Source organism: Pongo pygmaeus, chromosome 12, assembly GCF_028885625.2.
Source record: "Pongo pygmaeus isolate AG05252 chromosome 12, NHGRI_mPonPyg2-v2.0_pri, whole genome shotgun sequence".
Classification (NCBI taxonomy): domain Eukaryota; kingdom Metazoa; phylum Chordata; class Mammalia; order Primates; family Hominidae; genus Pongo; species Pongo pygmaeus.
The window spans coordinates 118,402,803-118,421,840 of NC_072385.2; the positions used below are offsets into that span (position 1 = coordinate 118,402,803).

The following is a 19,038-nucleotide window of genomic DNA, read 5'->3' on the forward strand; positions in this document are numbered from 1 at the left end:
ACAGGCACATGTTACTACACCCAGGTAATGTTTGTATTTTTTATAGAGATGGGGATCTCACCATATTGCCCAGACTGGTCTCAAATGCCTGGGCTCAAGCCATCCCCCTACCTCGCCTTGGTCTCCCGAAGTGCTGGGATTACAGGTGTGAGCCACCAATTTAAATGTAAATCTCATCCAAAAACATCCTCACAGAAATATCCAGAATATGTTTGTTTTTTTGGGTTTTTTTTTTGAGATGGAGTTTTCTCCATTGCTCAGGCTGGAGTGCAGTGGCGTGATCTCAGCTCACTGCAACCTCCGCCTCCAGGGTTCATGCGATTCTCCCACCTCAGCCTCCTGAGTAGCTAGGATTACAGGCGCCTGCCACCATGTCTGGCTAATTTTTGCATTTTTAGTAGAGACAGGCTTTTACCATGTTGGCCAGGCTGGTCTCCAACTCCTGACCTCAAGTGATTTGCCTGCCTCGGCCTCCTAAAGTGCTGGGATTATAGGTATAAGCCTCTGTGCCCAGCCCCAGAATATGTTTGACCAAATATCTGGGCACCATAGCCCACATATATTCATACATAATATTAAACATCACACATGCATGCCTTGTCAACTTGGCACCCATACACATCTCCTTAACCCATACTTAATCTCCAAATAAACACAATAACAAGGTCTTAATTCCACCTAAGATGATACAATTGTCCTGTGCACACTGGAAAATACACTAGCTCCTTCCCCAGGAGAGGATGTAAAAACTCTTGGATGATGTTTATTCTCCTTGACATTCTATTTTTATGTCAATATTTACATATAAAATTAACAATACTTAGGTACTATAATATAGAATGAGTGTATCGTATGTTACATGAGGAGATAAGAGGGAAGAAAACAAAGATATTTGCAGCCAGGCACAGTGGCTCACGTCTGTAATTCCAGCAACTTGGGAGGCTGAGGCAGATGGATCGCTTGAGCCCAGGAGTTCAAAACCAGCTTGGGTAACATAGTGAGACCCTGTCTCTACCAAATAAATACATAAATAAAGATATTTCCCATATACGTATGTACATACGTATAGCAAAACAAATGTATATACACACATATACATATATACAAACATATACATATGTACACACATTTACACATATATACACACATATACATATATACATACATATATATATTATAAACACACAAATATATTCATAACAAAATAAGGAAGAAATACTCGTGGCAATTACAGTCCTTGTTTCTATAACTAGTTATGTGGTCATATCTGGTATTTATAACTACTATACCTTCTTCCACTATCTGTTCTGTATTCCATTTGCCCTAAGCAAGCACCACAGCTGGTCATGAAACCTGATTTGGTGACCCAGACTTTTATTCTGAAAGGTCTGGACCATTAGTCTTGCATGGAATGGGTTGTTGTAGTTTTCCATTTACTTTAATCATGGGGCATGGTAACAGTAAGAATGCCCTAAGGAATTTCCTGTATTCCAGACATACTCTTCCTTACCTCTCTTGTGGAAAAGCAGTTCAGTTTCCAGTTGGTGATCAGGATCAATCGCCCCAGCCAGCACAGTCATTCTTTTCTTTTCCTGTTGACTCAGAGGCATGCAAATCCCAAAGTGACCAGGTGGCAATCTTAACTTCCAGTTCAATGGAATCATCGTTGTGTCTCCTGGTGGAGACATTCCTGTCTTTGGAGCTAAGACCCCTATCTAGGTCAGAAGAGTGTAAAGTCACAGGAACTGGAAGTAAAAATTTTGCTAGTGGCTCACTAGAGGTAATAGTGAGTGGCACCATTCACATCTCTGCCCCTTGATTTCTGGACCTGGGAATCTTGGCTATGGGAGAAATGGTATCATATATTGGATACTGATTCAGAGCATATGGCCATCTTTGGAAAATGCAATCTGCCGCAAGTGGATATATTGAATCTCCTGATTTGGAAGCTACTTCTGCCCTGGGAAGAAATGGAAACATACTGAGGCCTGAGAGTGAACAAGGCACTGTGTTCTTTCGGTGAAGCATCTCTAAGAACTTCACAAAGATCTTTCATTTACAATTCACCTAACAAAACTGATGAAGTGCCTCCTATGTGCGAAAGCCTATGATAGTGCTGGGGATATGAGTAAGACAAATATGAATAAGACACACTTCTTTGCTTTCAAGATAATCTAAGTTTTTCAACTGAGATAAATGTAAACGCATAATTTACACAAGGCAGAAATGCAACGGTAGAGATATATTCAGAGTATCATGGGAACTCAGAGTAGACAGCTAAGCCAGTCTGGAAGGGTCAGAGAAGGGATTTTGGGGAAGATAATATCTCAGATGAATCTTAAAAGGTGAACTGAATTTAATTAGATGAAGAGGGGCTTATGGGGGAAGAAAGGAGGGGAAGCTTTTCAGGTAGAGGGGACAGCATGGAGACTTACACAGTGGCAAGAAACAGGATGGTGTACCCTAATGTATTAATCATCGAATGCTGCATTACAACCACACCAGAACTTAGTGGCTTAAAACACAAATATTTATTATCTTACATTGTTTCTGTGTGTCAGAAATCCAGGAATGACTTACCAGGATGGTTCTGGCTTGGAATCTCTCATGAGGCTGCAGTCAAGATGTCAACCAGGGCTGAAGGATCCACTTGTGAGTAGGCTCCCTCATGCACCTGGTGAGTTAGTGCTGGCTGACAGAAGACCTCAGTTTTTCAGCACCTGGACCTCTCCATAGGGTTCTTGAGTGTCGTCACTCATGGCAGGTGTCTACCCCCAGCAACTGATTCAAGAGAGAGGTTGCTGTAACCTCTGAAGTCTCACACCATCATTTCCACAGTATCCTGCTGGTTACACAGGCCAGCCCTGTTCAATGTGGAAGGCACTGCATAAGTTCATGGACACTAGGAGACTGGGGAATGGGACAGGGGCATCATTTTGAAGATTGGCTACCATACATAGAAATAAAAAATATTCCTCCATTCCTCACATGTCAAGTTCAAAATTGAAAAGTAGACAGAAATAATGCTAAAGAGTTTGGACCTGAGCTGTATCAGGGGGAAATGTTTGCTGATCAAGATTGGTTTACTCTGGGAGGTCAGTGGGCCTCAGCCTTCAGTGTGCATCAGAATCACCTGGAGCTTGTTAAAACAGGATGTAGGAACCTCCTCCTCAGACTTTCTGATTCAGAGGTCTGGGACTAGACCCATCATTTGCATTTCTCACAGGTTCCCAGGCAACTTGTGAGTACCATGCTAATACTCCTGGTCCAGGGACCACGATTTGAAAACCACTATGGTGGGTGGGACAGATATTAAGCAAGAAAGTGAGATGATCGTATTTCCATTTTATAAAACTCTTCCTGGTGATTGTGTGAAGAACAGATCTGTATAGGCACAATTACGAGGCTATTATTGCAGCAGTATATATAAGATGTAATTGAAACTTGAATGAGGACAAAGAAAGTGTGTCAGGCAGGAGAGGATAGGTAAAAGAAATACCATTAACATGCCAGGATTTGATGACTTGTTGAATTTAATGGGGGTAGAGGGGGAGAGTGAAGGGAGAGTAATGAGAGGAAGAAAGGCGTTAGTGCAATGCCCAGGTTTCAGTACGGATAACTGGGTGAATGATATTAGCATCAGCTGGGAAAAATAGATTACAGGAGGGGCAGCTGCTTGGTAGGCATGGGTCTGTTGAGTTCCGTGTGAATATCATTGCCAGCAAGTAGTCTGTTATGTGAGACTGAAACCTGGAGGAGGTACTTCGGGTTGAGATAGAGATTTGAGAAACCTCAACAAGTAGGTAGTGACCCTGGGAATTGACGAGCTCACCCAGAAAAGAGAAGAGCAGGGAGTGAGGACCGAGTCGTGGAGCTGCTTCTCACCCTTTGCTGTGCATGAACATCACCGGGAGATTCTGTTAAAATGCAGATATGGACTCAGCAGGTCTGGGATGGGCCTGAGATACATCCCTAACAAGCTCCTCGTGATGCTAAAGCCACTGGTCTGAGCAGCACTGTTGTAGTAACAAGTTGTAGAGAACGCGAGCACTAGGGGGCAGTGTGGTGCAGAGAACAGAGAGAAGGCCCTAGAGTATGCAAATAAAGTCAGAACTATAAGGACAATTCGAAGAGTCTGTTATTACAGAAACCAAGAGAATAGACATTCTGGAAATTTATGGGATGATTAGCATTATATGCTGGACATGTTAGTGGAGTAATTAGAACCCAGGTTATAGTAGGTTAAGGGCTAACTGAGAAGAGACTACTTCTAGTGAGCATAGACTCCTGTTGTAAGAAGTTTGGATAAGGTGAAAATAAACTAGATGGAAATGCAAGATGGATGTGGGGGTCAAGGGATGGCTTCATTTTTTTATTTTTTATTTTTGAGACGGTCTTGCTCTGTTGCCCAGGCTGGAGTACAGTGGCACGATCTTAGATGACTGCAGTCTTTACCTCCTGGGTACAACTGATCCTCCTACCTCAGCCTCACATGTAGCTGGAATCACAGGTACGTGCCACCACACCTAGCTAATGTTTTTGTATTTTTTTGTAGAGACGGGGCTTTGCCATGTTGCCTAGGCTGGTCTCCAACTCCTGGGCTCAACAATCCACCTGCCTTAGACTTCAAAAGTGCTGGGATTACAGGTATGAGGCATCATGCCTGGCCAGTTTTTTTAATCATGAGAGAAACTTGAGTGTGGTCACAGGCTGAGGGGACATCGCTAGTAAAGAGGGAATCTGCATAAGGATGCCCAAGATTAAGCCCAGCTTCAGAGAAGAAAGAAGGAATTACGATGGGTGAAGGGAATGGTTTCAATCAGGAGAAAGAGAGAAACTTTCTCTCTTAGCTGTGGGTACTAGCACAAAAGAACTGGAAGACTACAGTGACAGCAGTGTCCACAGGGACATCTCAGTTTGTGTCTCTCAGTCCAAAATTCAGCCCTAGAGAGACAGGGACTTCCCTTTCAGTCAGTGTGCAAAGGCAGTCAGGCCCTTGGAACTGGCTTAAATTAATTATGTCCACTTAAAGTCTTAAGCTGTATACATTTGGAATGGAAAACTTTATTTCTTATGATTGCTTGCAACTTCCAGGCTGGGAAGTGGAGCCTCTGGCTGAGATCAAAGCCTGCACTTTAGGCCGGGTATGGTGGCTCATGCCTGTAGTCCCAGCACTTTGGGAGGCCAAGGCACGTGGATTGCATGAGCCCACAAATTTGCTCAGCATGGGCAACATGGTGACACCCTGTCTCCACCAAAAAAAAAACAAAAAACAACAACAAAAAAAATTAGCTGGGTGTGGTGGTGTGTGCCTGTAGTTCCAGCTACTCAGGAGAATCACTTGAGCTCAGGAGGTCGAGGCTGCAGTGAGCCATGATGGTGCCACTGCACTCCAGCCTGGGTGACACAGCGAGACCCTGTCTCAAAAAAAAAAAAAAAAAGCTGGAACTTTGAGGGAGGAAGGGTAGACAGGAGTTCTATGCTAAATGGGTTGGCTGAACATACATATTTAACAGGTTATAGGAGTTAGGAATATTAACGAAAGGGGGGGTCACACATGAGTGTGATAAGCAAACATATATGTTACATACATCCTATGTTGACTTTGCAGTGGAGATGTATCATTAAAATGCAGTAATATTAGACTCCGTATGTCAAAAGGAAATGTAGGACATGAAGGTGCTTTGTGCACAGTCTGTGTAAACTGGCCAGAACCATTCCATGGTGGACGGTCATTCCTTCAATGGAAGGGGAGCTTTGGTCAGCTGTCATGTCAAAATCTTGAAAAGGGAGGAGAGCCTGGCCGAGACACCAAGCAACTGGTTGAAGTTGACGTCAGTGGAGAAGTTTTCTGTTCTTTGCTTTCCAGGGTTGGTTTCTGTTTAACTCTTAAGTCAAGTAGTGGTTAGTGAGGAAGGGCGCATACTGAGGCATGACCAACCTCCCATCTTGTCTCGGCCAAGAAATGGTTTTGTTTTGTTTTGTTTTTGAGAAGGAGTCTCGCTCTGTCACCCAGGCTGGAGTGCAGTGTTGTGCTCTTAGCTCACTGCAACCTCCACCTCCTGGGTTCAAGCAGTTCTCCCTGCCTCAGCCTCTCTAGTAGCTGGGATTACAGGCGCCTGCCACCACGCCCAGCTAATTTTTGTATATTTAGTAGAGATGGGGTTTCGCCATGTTGGCCAGGCTGGTCTCGAACTCCTGACCTCAGGTGATCCACCTGCCTTGGCCTCCCAAAGTGCTGGGGTTACAGGTGTGAGCCACCGTGCCCGGCCAGGAAAGTTTTTAAAGATTTTCTGGGGTCTCCTTGGCCGAGGGAGATCCGTTCAGTACATTGGGGAAGAGGGGGCTTGGGAATTTATTTTTATTTCATGATTCTTATCTATAGTAAAGTTTGAGGAACACTTGTTTAATAAATTATAAATGTGCTGCTGAAAAGTTTCCTCCAAAAAAGTGATCTGGGCAAAGCACATTTGCTGTACGTTCAAGCATGTTAATGGTGAGGCATAAACAATGGTACTAACGTCCAAAGGGAAACACATTTTTAGGAGGAGGATGACATGTTTTCAGGGCAGCTTCCTGGACTGCCCTCTGTGAGGGCTTTAAGGAGGCTGGGGCTGCTGCTGAGGGGATGTGGGGAGTACCCCGTGCTACCTCCTCCTCCAAGACCTCTCCATCTGGCCTACCTCTCCCACACAGTGGCCTGGCCTTCCTTCCTTCACAGTAGCTCAGGAATCCAAAACGGAGGAAACTGAAGCTGCCAGGCCTTCTTAAAGCCTGGGCTAAAAAGTAAAAGCTTTCACTCACAGGCCCAGTCCAGATTCAAGGGGAGGAGACATAAGCTCCACATGTTTACCCACCAAAAGTGACTATCTCCCTGTGATGGTTGATACTGAGTGTCAACTTGATTGGATTGAAGGATGCAAAATATTAATCCTGGGTGTGTCTGTGAGGGTGTTGCCAAAGGAGATTAATATTTGAGTCAGTGGGCTGGGGAAGGCAGATTCACCCTTAATCTGGCGGGCACCATCTAATCTGCTGCCAGCGAATATAAAGCAGGCAGAAAAACATGAAAAGAAGAGATTGGCCCAGCCTCCCAGCCTACATCTTTCTCCCATGCTGGATGCTTCCTGTTCTCGAACACTGGATTCCAAGTTCTTCAGTTTTGAGACTCGGATTGGCTCTCCTTGCTCCTCAAGCTTGCAGATTGCCTACTGTGGGACCTTGTGATTGTGTCAGTCAATAAACTCCTTTATATATCTATACTATTCTGTCCCTCTAGAGAACCCTGACTAATACATCCCCCCCATAGAAAGATTGGAATACTTGTCCTCAGCCTAAACTCCCTTTCTTCTTGCTGACTGCAAACCGATGAAATTCTATACCTGCTCCCTCCACACCCCACTCCACCCTCAATTTTTATATGTGACATCTGATATCAAACCAGCTTCATTTTGCTCATGGACAGCAAACCAATCATTGGGACTGTGGGTTTTGCAAAAAAGAAAAGATTTCATTTTGTGAGATTGCTCACCAGGCTGCTGAGCAAGGAGAAGGAGAACAAATCGCAAATCCACCTCCCTGAAAACAGGGCTTAGGGGTAATTATGGGGATAGAAAGCAGGATGGTGTGAAGTATGGGTAAAGGTGATTGGCAGGTGGGAAAGGTGAGGTAATCAGGGTTTCTGCAGAAGCGTAATTGAGCTACATGGCTCTTCATAGGATGCATGTTCAGAAAATGGTTGAATTAGCATGAAAGGAGGGTGCAGGTTTTGGCCCTTTGACATCAAAAGGTCACGCTTTACGCACCCATGCAGGCTCAGTTGAAGAGTTGATGGTCTCAACTGGCTTGAACTCAACAAGAACTGGCTGCTAGCTCCTGCAAAACAACATTAAGCATTTATTATTATGGTGACCCACTGTCAGAGCTGTTAGCTATAAGGAGGCTAGTGGAAGTATAGTTATGCATTGTTTGACTACTATGACTTGCTAGTGGGAATTTTAAGATTAACTAGATGTAAGCAATTAAAAGCAAGCAAGGCAGGTTAAATTAGGCAGGCTTAATCAGGTTAGCCCTCGGTTTCCCATCTTGCTTAATACATGCTAAAGTAGACAGAATATGAGCTATGTCTTAACCACTTGTTTGGAAGAAATTTTCAGCAGCGTATTTATATTTAATTGTTTATACCAGTGCTCTTCAAATGCAAGTAGCTTAGAATTACTCCAGGGAGGCCGGGCACGGTGGCTCATACCTGTAATCCCAGTGCTTTGGGAGGCTGATGCAGGTGGATCACTTGAGGCCAGGAGTTTGAGAGCAGCCTGGCCAACATGGCAAAAGCCCGTCTCTGCTAAAAAATATGAAAAAAATTAGCTGGGTGTGGTGGCGCATGCCTGTAGTTCCAGCTACTCAGGAGGCTGAGGGAGGAGGATTGCTTTGACCTGGGAGGTGGAGGTTGCAGTGAGCCAAGATCGTGGCACTGCACTCCAGCCCGGGCAACAAGCGAGACTGTCTCTTTAAAAAAAAAAAAAAAATTACTCCAGGGAGTTCTTTCCCCAATGCATGCTTCCAGGTCTAGCACTCAGGAATTTTGGTCTCCCCTGTCCAAGGTGGAGCCCAGGAGTGGGCATTTAAACAAATTCCCTAGGTGGGTGATTCTAATGCAGGTGGGTTTCCTTGGATGACACACGTAGAAAGCTTATTTTAGAATATTATTGTTTTAAAGTTCACCAACATGGTCATTTTGATTTCATGGCTTTATTCTTAGATGTCATTTTATTTCCGATGTCTTGAACTGTTAAAGAGCTGAATGTTAAAGTGTTAAGGACAGATTTTAATCAGTAATATACTATTGCAATAGAGAAGAGTGTCCAGCATGAACTAAACTCAACTTGGGAGGTGGTGGGGGGACTGGGGACTGCTGGAGCTTAAGCAGAGTCAGAGAAGGAAAAATTAGAAAGATTGGTCAGTGTAAATGCCGATTAAGTCAGCTGCATATGCTAGCTGACAATTAATTAAAGTTAGGGTTGTATTCTCCCAGAGACTAGAGACAGAGGTACTGTCATTCCTTATGATTACATCTCAAAGGAATGGCTTTCACTCCTGAGTTGTTGGAGAAAGATGTACATCTCAAAGGGACAGAGGAAGGATTCCCAATCGTAAATAGTGCATTGAGTAAAATTTAGTAAATGCTCTAAGAAAGGGTGGTCGGGGGCCTATGGTCAGGTGTTGGCTGGAACAAACAGTAAATTCTTTTAGAAGCCTTGTGCTTTCTCAGGCCCTTTAGGGATAGCTAGGGTCACTTACGGTGGTTGTGGTTCTGAGCTGTTGGTAACTGTTAGTGTTTGCTTAAGTCTTTAAATGGGGAGAGGAAGAAAGTGGACGAAATTGTTTACACTAAGAGTTTGTCGTTTTCATAGGCCAAGGTTGAGGCCTGGCAGATAAGAGGGTTCAGAGGATCCTGGCTAGATTTTGGTTGAGAACCATGCTTTAGTTTATGTCCCCCAAACCATTCCTAATGGTTTTCCATTAGGAAACCAACATACGAATAGATTAAATAATTCCTGCAAGGCTATAGAACTAGTCAGTAACAGAACTATTACTCAAAACAAGGTCTCTCTAACATTAGAGTCTATCCCAGAGGTAGGAGAAGGAGCTGGAAGATTGTAGAAGTCAAGATCTGTGAGAAGTGGAAGAAATGACATTCTATAAATGTGCCCTGACTGCAAAACTATTGTTTTATCTGTTAGGTTCAGTGTAAATTCTAGAGCAATTTTTAGCATAGGGATACATTTGACCTTAACATGCTATTTTCTTACTTGGTGACTTCAGTTTGGTAAAGATTTTTGCCCATAATCTTTCCTTTAAATGCTTTCAATCTTTCTTTTAGTTCATCCTTTCAGGACTTAATTAGGTCGCAGAGTTTCTTTTAAAAATCATTTATCTCATATCTGTATCAGAATATAACAATTTAAACTTAAAAACTTTAAAAGTTTAACATTAGGTATACATATTTTATCTAAAGAGAAGCCTAAAATGATAAGGACTTCAATAGGAAACAGTTTGCATGAAATTCCATGGAAGAGCTAAAACCATTAACATTGAGAGACATTTAATAATTCTTCCTCAAACGGTTTTTAATCCTTGGTGTTTAATTCAGTTTTTCCACATAGCTGAAGGTGTCTGACCCTGATACTTTAATAACTTCTACATTTTGAGTTGGTACTTTGCCCTATCAAAATACATATTAATTACTTGTCAGCTTCATTGAATTTTTGCACTTTTGGTTAATATTTCCATTGTAGTTTTCAATTAGAGGAAACTCAAAGATAAACTGAAGAACTTAACCAAAATCTACTACAATGGTAGAAAAAAAATTATGGCTCATGAATGGTCTGTTTATTGAGAGAAATTTTTTTCAAGCCTATATTATTTTGCTGGAAAAAATAAGTGATTTTTAAAAGTTACAATCTCCCTTTTAAGCAAAAAAGGTTAATCTATAATAGCAGCAACATAACCATGTATAATTCATGTAGTCAATAAATATTTTCTCAGGGCCTGCTTTCAGGTTAGGTTTACAGATTAAAAAGCCATTGGCCCTGTCCACAAAGAATTACAGTGTTTTGGTTTTGTAGTTGCCTTTTGAATTTTTGTATTATTGGTGTTATTTGAGACTCCCTAGCCTTGCCGCCTGTGGACATGAATGGTAATGATCATAATAGCAAATATCATAATTTCACTAGTCTTGCTCCTAGTTGATGACAGAAGACACTCAGTCATTTGTAAAATCCTCTACCAAATATTTCTGGGGAGTCCCAGAGATACCTGATACATGTTGGCACAAAGGTCCATTACTCTGCCGATCATTTCCCTTTGGAGCCATTGCTGATCTGCTTCCCGGGGTCTGTGCTGTCTGTGAGCTGCTTGGCTGTTTGTATCAAAGCAGGGGGGAATGCCTTCCCCCTTTTTGTTTCCCTCTGCTAGGTTCAGAGGGTTTCATTTAGTCAATTTGTCAGAGAAGACATCCTAAAAGTCTCCCACAAACAACAAGAGTGCTAGCTAGTATAGAAACAAAAACAACTTTTAAAATGAATGAATGAGTTTGTTAGAAAGTAAAAGATATCTGAGGCCCAGTAACTGGTGAGGGAATCCATGGAAGATGGGGGTTGGGGCGGGGGGTGGGGGTGGGAACTGACGCTTTAGGGATCTTTATGGATCCGGATTTCCAGAGCTTTGATTGCAGGGCTGAAAATAGTGGAAGTGGGATGGGGAGGCATGGGGCTGTGTAATGGGAGTGAGATCTCTAGTCACTCTAAATAAATTAGCACCCATGAAGAGCTACAATTTTTTTAATCCCATAAAAAAGAGGCAGAGAGCAAATAAATTTGTCTGTTCAGCCTGGAATCTGAGTGCATATAAAGGTCTCCTTTAAGAATTTGTTGCCACAGACTGACACTCTTGTAAGTTTGGAGCCTGAATTTACACTATTTGTATCGTGTGAAACAAACTTTAATTTAAAGTGGACCCAAGTCTTCTGAGTGCTTTGCAGAAATGAAGGCAAGTCTTTTCAGGGGGAAGGTACCCTCCATCTGAGGCCTCAAAGAATCCTCAGAACTAGAATTCCAGAGCATCTGAGCAAACAATAAGACACACACACACACACACACACACACACACACACATACACACACACATACCATAAAGAAAGAAGCCACATGAGCAAGAGTCAGCAGAAAAAAATAGATACTTGAGGGCTTCAGGTATTAGAAATACCAGGTAGAGAATATAAATTATGTTTGATGTGTTTCTAAAAGTAGGACTTTAACAGAGAGAAAAAGAAAGTAACGAAATGATCAGCAGCCTTGAGCTTTAAAGAAATAACTTCTAGAAATAAAAAATATAATAATTAATATTTAAAAACTTGATGGAAAGATTAAGCAGAGAAAGCTTAAAAGTGAATGTGTGCATTGGAATCGAGATTAGAAGAATTACACTGGATACAAAACAGAAAGACAATGAGGTATAAAGTGTGAGGGAGGCTGCGACGTACAGAGGATACAATGCCCCATCATCTCTCTAAAGTGAATGGTGTACAGGTGACATGTGAATAGGTAAGAACTGAGAATTTTCTTTTTTCTTTCTTTTTTTTTTTTTTAGAGCTATGGTCTTTCTCTGTCAGCCAGGCTGGAGTGTAGTGACACCATCATAGCTCACAGCAGCCTCAACCTCCTGGGCTCAAGTGATCCTCTCATCTCAGCCTCCCAAGTAGCTGGGACTACAGGTGTGAGCCACCACATCTGGCAAATTTCTGGCTAGTTAAAACAATTTTTTAAGAGACAGAGTCTACCTATGTTGCCCAGGGTAGGACAGAACTTTCCATAAGTGATTAAAACAAATAAAGGGAGTGGGGGAAATTCATATTCTAAACTTCTGAAATTACTCTTTATAAGAAAAGGGGAGGTTGGGGCCAGGTACGGTGGCTCACATATGTAATCCCAGCACTTTGGGAGGCCAAGGCGGGCAGATCACGAGGTCAGGAGATTGAGACCATCCTGGCGAACACAGTGAAACCCTGTCTCTACCAAAAATACAAAAAAAGTAGCCAGGCGTGGTGGCGGGCGCCTCTAGTCCCAGCTACTCAGGAGGCTGAGGCAGGAGAATGGCATGAACCTGGGGGGCGGAGCTTGCAGTGAGCAGAGATCCTGCCATTGCACTCCAGCCTGGGCAACAGAGCGAGACTCCATCTCAAAAAAAAAAAAAAGAAAAAAAAAGGGGGAGGTTGGAAGAGAGAAGTGTGTGTATAGGAGGTGTACGCATGGATGCATATGTGAGTTTTGTATTAGCTTAATGATTATTGCATCACCTTATTCCAATAGGAGAAATTTCTCTTTATTGTGGTTTATATTTGTTATTTATTCTGTCCTTCCCTGCCTCAAATGGACAGTTTTCTTAATGTCCTTTATTCTGTTTTATGGTTTGGAAGATACATGTTGTAATTCTTTCTATCCCTTGTTTGTGCTTTTTAAAATTGTAAATTTACCTTTTCCCCCCAATATGTTATTATGAAAGTTTTCACATATAGTATAGTTGGAAGAATTTTACCATGAACACCCATGTACCCACCAATGAGATATCATTAGTATTTTACTATACTTGCTTTATCACATCTTTCCATGTATTTATTTATCTTCCACCTATCCATTAACCCATCTTATTTTCTGATGCACTTCTGATGCACTTCAAAGTATATTACAGATAGTTTACCTTTGCTTTTAAACCAAATAAAACTAAAAAGCTATTTTCACTTTTAAGTCAATAATCGATCAATTTACCAATGTATTTTTTTCTTTTTATGAGATGGAATTTTGCTCTTGTTGCCCAGGCTGGAGTGCAGTGGTGCAATCTCGGCTCACTGCAACCTCCACCTCCCGGGTTCAAGCGATTCTCCTGCCTCAGCCTCCCAAGTAGCTGGGATTACATGCACCCACCACCACATCCGGCTAATTTTTTTTATTTTTAGTAGAGATGGGGTTTCGTCATGTTGGGCAGAGTGGTCTTCAACTCTTGACCTCAGGTGATCTGCCTGCCTTGGCCTCCCAAAGTGCTGGGATTACAGGCATGAGGTACCACGCCCAGCCTACCAATGTATTTTTACCAATGTATTAGTCCACTTCTTGCACTTACTTGCTACTGATTTATGCATTTGTTACTGTATGTGCCTCTGGTAAGGCCTATTTCCCAGTTTGATGTTCTGTATAATTTGTGAGTGAGAAAATTGGGGGGAGGAAATGGTCTGTTTGAATTGCATCGCTAATTAGTGTAAATGAGAGTTCAGTAAGGGGCTGGACATTGTTTCTTTGCTAAAACCATGCATGAGCTTTATATCTATTTTTGCTGCCAAGATATATTATAAAAGTCTTAGAATATTTATGGAAGGATTGATTGGGATTCTGCAGGCTTTCTAGAGAAAATAAAATTTCTTGAATTGCTCTTGGTGTTATTTTATATTATGATTAAAATTTATATTCTTCATAAAGAGCTAGTGCACCATCCAATCAAATACAAATGTATGACACCTATAACAGGTAGTGTTTAAATGCCCAAATTCAATTTTACTATGCAATTTCAACTTTAAAATAGAAGCAACTTCGTATGATGATCTAATCTCTTTTGCCTCTAATATTGAAAAGCATAAAAGGGTTAAATGCTGAATCATTAATGGCTTTTAGCTTAATGGACTTTTTAACTGATAGGAGCTAAAAGGCTGAGCTCCTACTAAATGAATCTATGAGCTAATGACAGCTATACATTGATGAGTTGAAAGAAGAAAAATGATTTTTTTTTTGTTTTTCTTTGAGACAGAGTCTTGCTCTGTCGGCCAGGCTGGAGTGCAGTGGCGTGATCTCGGCTCACTGCAACCTCCATCTCCCGGGCTCAAGCAATTGTCCTTCAGGGCTCAAACCTCAGCCTCCTGAATAGCTGGGATTACAGGGGTGTGCCACCATGCCTGCCTAATTTTTGTATTTTTTTTTTTTTTTTTTTTTTAGTAGAGACAGGGTTTCACCATGTTGGCCAGGCTGGTCTCGAACTCCTGACCTCAGGTAATCCACCCACCTCGGCCTCCCAAAGTGCTGGGATTACAGGAGTGAGCCACTGCACCCAGCCAAGAAATGATTCATTTATGTGAGATGATGTTAAGTTTTTGTCTAATTCTAAGATAGAATGTCTGTGGTCATCAGCAAAGTGAATGAGGATTATATTCAGTTCAGTTGAAGTACACTTGATATGCTATGAGGCTAGGAAGAAACAGGACAATTTTTCTAAATTTTTTTTCCTTTTCATCAAAGGCTTATATCATCATCAGATCACTACTCTTTAAAGTGGGTAAATCATAGTACCTTCTCTGTTAGACAAAAACTATTTCATTTGTGGCTTTGCCATTACCAGCATGTGACCTTGTTTGGGTCACAATGATTTAGAGCCTCAGTTTACTAAAGTACATGTGTATCTACTTGTAGATACCTGGTTTAGTGCTTGAAGCAGGGTAGGTACACAAAACATAGTGATGATGATAATGATGATGATGCGTATTTTGAAACTGTCTCAGATTTTATTTATCTTATTTCCTTAAGCAGTTTACAGTTACCATTTGTGTTGGTTATTTGGAAAACATAATTTTTCTTTTCAGAATGATTTATTCATAAAAAAGAAACTGAGAGAGAAAAGAAGATGGGTGCAGTGGCTTACACCTGCAATATCAGCACTTTGGGAGGCTGAGAGGTGCGAGGCTCACTTGAGGCCAGGAGTTCAAGACCAGTCTGGGCAACATAGCAAGACTCTGTCTCTCCAAACATTTAAAAGAAAAAAAAAAAGACATTCATGATTTCAAATATTTTTGAACCAGAGATGGACTTTCAGCTAAATTAAGGAGTTGATTAGATGATCATAATAGTATTTGTCAACCAAACTCTTACATATAATGTATTTAATTTTCCTTTGACAGGTTGATAATACCCCAGTTCCACATGTTGGTACTCCTGGTCATCCTTAACTGTTTATTTTCACTTTCAATCATCTAAGTGCTCCATCTATATTTTTAAGTAATCCTTTTCCATGCAGTTCTCGGTAACATGTGGTAGTTTAAACAAAAAGCACAGGATCAAGACCTGAGGACCTTGTCTGAATTTTAGCTCTGTTGTTATCCTAGATTTCTCTAAGCTTTAATATTCTTATCTGTGAAATAGAGATTGACTCTGTCTTCTGAGTCTGTCAATTTCAGCAGTGGCTGTGAGGACGGAAATGCTCAGTAAGCCATGAACACTCTCAATTATTAACTAATAACACCAATCTGTCAATTCAGAAGCAACATTGCAGAGATCCATACACAACATACAGATTCTAAATTCAGTAAATCTTTAGCTGGGTGGGTGTGGTGACACGTGCATGTAGTCCCAGCTATTTGGGAGGCTGAGGCAAGAGGATCGCTTGCATCCCAGAGGTTGGGGCTACAGTGAGCTGTGTTTGCGCCACTGCACTCCAGCCTGGGTGACACAGCAAGAGCCTGTCTTAAATAAACCTGCCTTAAATAAATACATACATAAATAAATAAGGTAAAATCCTTATTCCAACCCGTGTCTGATATTCTATATTTTAAGGTAAAATAAAATAATGCAAAATCCACTGGTAGAAACACCAAAAGAGGGATGGTTTCAATGCCTAGAAACTCAAACTAGTTGAAGCATAAAAGAGAATGAACTAGATCACTTACCTGGGAAGATGGAATCATACAGGTGTCTCTTGTTTCAGGCGTGCTTGTATCAGGTGAAGTCTCTACCTCTTTCTCTTCTCAGTTTTTTTCAATGTATTGGTTTCATTCTCTCACTATACAGACAGGCTTTCTCTCTGTAATGAATAAGATGGATGCTAATAACCTCAATATTCTTCAAACTCTGACCCAAAAAGGCAAGGAGCCTTTTCCTCCATTTGCATCTTAAAAAGAAAAAATCCCAGGGAAGCGTTCTCAACCTGATGCTCAAAGTAACAGGAATGGAGTTCTTTGGGTCAAGGGGGCAGAGTTTGGGGATTGGTGGTAACACTAGGAATTATCTGACTTGAGTGAATGAAGAGCAGCTAGAACAGTCTCCAAAGGAAGCAAAGGGCCTGGGCAGACAAAAATGAACAGTGTCACTACAAGCATGAGGGAGGAAAGGAGAAGAGAATAATGACGAACAGAAGAGTCTTGCTATCCTTGTAAAATGCTCACCACCTCTTCATTAAATTACCCACTCTGCTGTTTAGGATTAGTGTGACAATCATCTCAGTTTGCCCATGACAGTCCTGTTTCATGTTGTTGTCCTAGCATAACTATTAAAATCATGGCTTTTTCTTTTCAAAAGTGTCCCAGTTTGGATACTTTGCTATATAGTCACTGTAAATGAGACCAAGTAGCAATTTGGCTTCAGCCACTCAATTTGTTTTAAGTCATCCTATTCCTTTGATTCAGTTGAACTTGATCAGTTCTTTGCCTTTTCTTTTCCAACCCGTGTCTGATATTCAACATTTGGAGTTCTTCTTGTGACGTACACATTCTTACCACCTTCTTCCCTTTTATAGGTCACCTCACATTTCTCCCCTTCCAGGAACTCTTCTGGATTTTAACTAGTGGTGCTGAAGGTTTAACAACCCACTTACCTGCTCAGAGCATCTCTGCTAGTAGAATTTTTCTTCCAGGGATTGCTGCAAGTTAAATGTATACTCCCTCTCCAAATAGCGTAGATTCATCCTGTGACACTTCGGTTGTTGTTTCTTCAGAGTAGAAGTTCTCTTCCAGGCATGACTTTATGTTTTCTGTCCTTTTGTACACGCTATGGTAAGTGGGGTATGGATGAGGATGGATAAAACAATTAACATAGTGTGAGGCTGGGCATGGCGGTGCGTGCCTGTAATCCCTGCACTGTGGGAGGCCGAGGCAGATCACTTGAGCCCAGGAGTCCAAGACCCCCCATCTCTACAAAAAATCATAAAGTTAGCCCAGCATGGTGGCATGCACCTGTGGTCCCAGCAACTCAGGAGGCTGAGGTGGGAGGATTGCTTGAGCCCAGAAGTAGAGGTTTCAGTGAGCTCTCTTTGTGCCAATGCACTCTAGCCTCGGTGAAACAGTGAGACCCTGTTTTCAAAAACAAAAACATACCGACAAAAATGGTGTGATGATGGTAAAAGAAATAAATTCTTCATGATGTATTTGCAGTGGTCCCCTTTGCACACCACCTAAGAAGGAAGCATCCTTTGCCAGTTTGACCAGCTATGTCCTGGCTTTCACAGATTGAGTGAAAGTAGTGAAGAGAGTGATGAAACAGAAAGCAACCCCAATATCTGTCTGAGAAAGGATGAGACAGGGAAGAGGAGTAAAGAGCCAAGGAAACTTGGTGTGGAGAAATAGGTGGGGTCGTACTGAGGTACTGGAGGACTCCAGTAACCAGCCCTCACACTGCATTCCATGTGCATGGTGTTCCTACCTCTTCATGTTCTACCACATGCAATGTGGGCAGGGCTCCCTGGAGGTGTACAATTTGTCAGCCTTGTGGGGTAGGGAGAAGACACGTCTGGTGTTCACAATGAGGGGTTTGATTGAAAGGCACAGCTGCTATGCAGAGAAATACTATGGGGAGACAATGTGTAAAAGATTTTCTGGGAAGTCTGTCATTTATTCAACAAATAATATATATTTTGTCCTCTGCTCTATGCCAGGCACTGTTATAAATTCTGGGGATATAGCAGGGATGGATATAGCATTTGTATGCATATAGATAGAGCACCTGGCATGGCTTACCTTTTAGTGAATGGAGACAGATAATAAGCAAATATGTTGTATAGCCGTTTAAATGATGACAAGTGTAATGGAAAAAATAATAGAGCAGCTCTGGAAAGCTGGAGTTGGAGAATGGTCATTGCAAATTTAAAAATGAGCAGTCAAGGTAGGCTTCAGAGAGAAGATGACATTTGAGCAAAAACTTGAAGGAGATAAGGGAGGAACCGAGTAAACATCTGGTAGAAAGCCTTCCAAGTGGAGGGGACAGGCTTTGCAGAACTCCTGAAGTTGATGTGTGTCTGGTGTGTTCAGAAATAGAGCCAGTGTGGCTGAAGGTAGTAGAGGGAGCAGGAAAAGAGGTGTGAGATTTAGGGGAGCAGGCAGATGATGTAAGGCTTTGAGGTCATTAAACTCTGAGAGAAATGGGAGCTGGTTAGAGGCTTCCCAGCAGAGGCTTTTAATTGCATCACGGCCTAATGCATCTTGATGGATATCATGAAATATAATTATCTCAAGGGATATTCAATATTTGTGTTTCTTTTGATGTGAAACAGTGTAATACTTTGTACAGTATATATTCATTCATGTTACAGTAGGCTCTGCTTATAACTGTCCACAAAGAGGTATTTGTTGAATGAATGAATGAGTGAACAAATGGGGTTGACCTTTTCGCTCCCTCCATGCGGGTTCTCAACCTATTATTTCAACTTTATTGCCCCTACACCCTTTCTCAACTT

General features: G+C 41.7%; 1 protein-coding gene across 3 annotated transcripts in view; it reads right to left on the reverse strand.

The window, feature by feature from the left end:
• Positions 1–19,038, reverse strand: part of DDX1 (DEAD-box helicase 1) — a 67,363-nt gene that overhangs the window by 47,678 nt on the left and 647 nt on the right. Inside the window, exons 3-8 of one of the 3 annotated variants that reach the window (XM_063648941.1) lie at positions 17,185–17,357; positions 16,262–16,395; positions 8,249–8,341; positions 7,806–7,875; positions 2,581–2,864; positions 1,511–1,592 (exon numbers count right to left, since the gene is read on the reverse strand). The gene's annotated coding sequence lies outside the window, so the exon portion shown is untranslated. Of the gene's footprint in view, positions 1–1,510; positions 1,593–2,580; positions 2,865–7,805; positions 7,876–8,248; positions 8,345–16,261; positions 16,396–17,184; positions 17,358–19,038 lie in introns of all 3 variants that reach the window. The other 2 variants (XM_063648940.1, XM_063648942.1) reach the window with 2 other exon arrangements.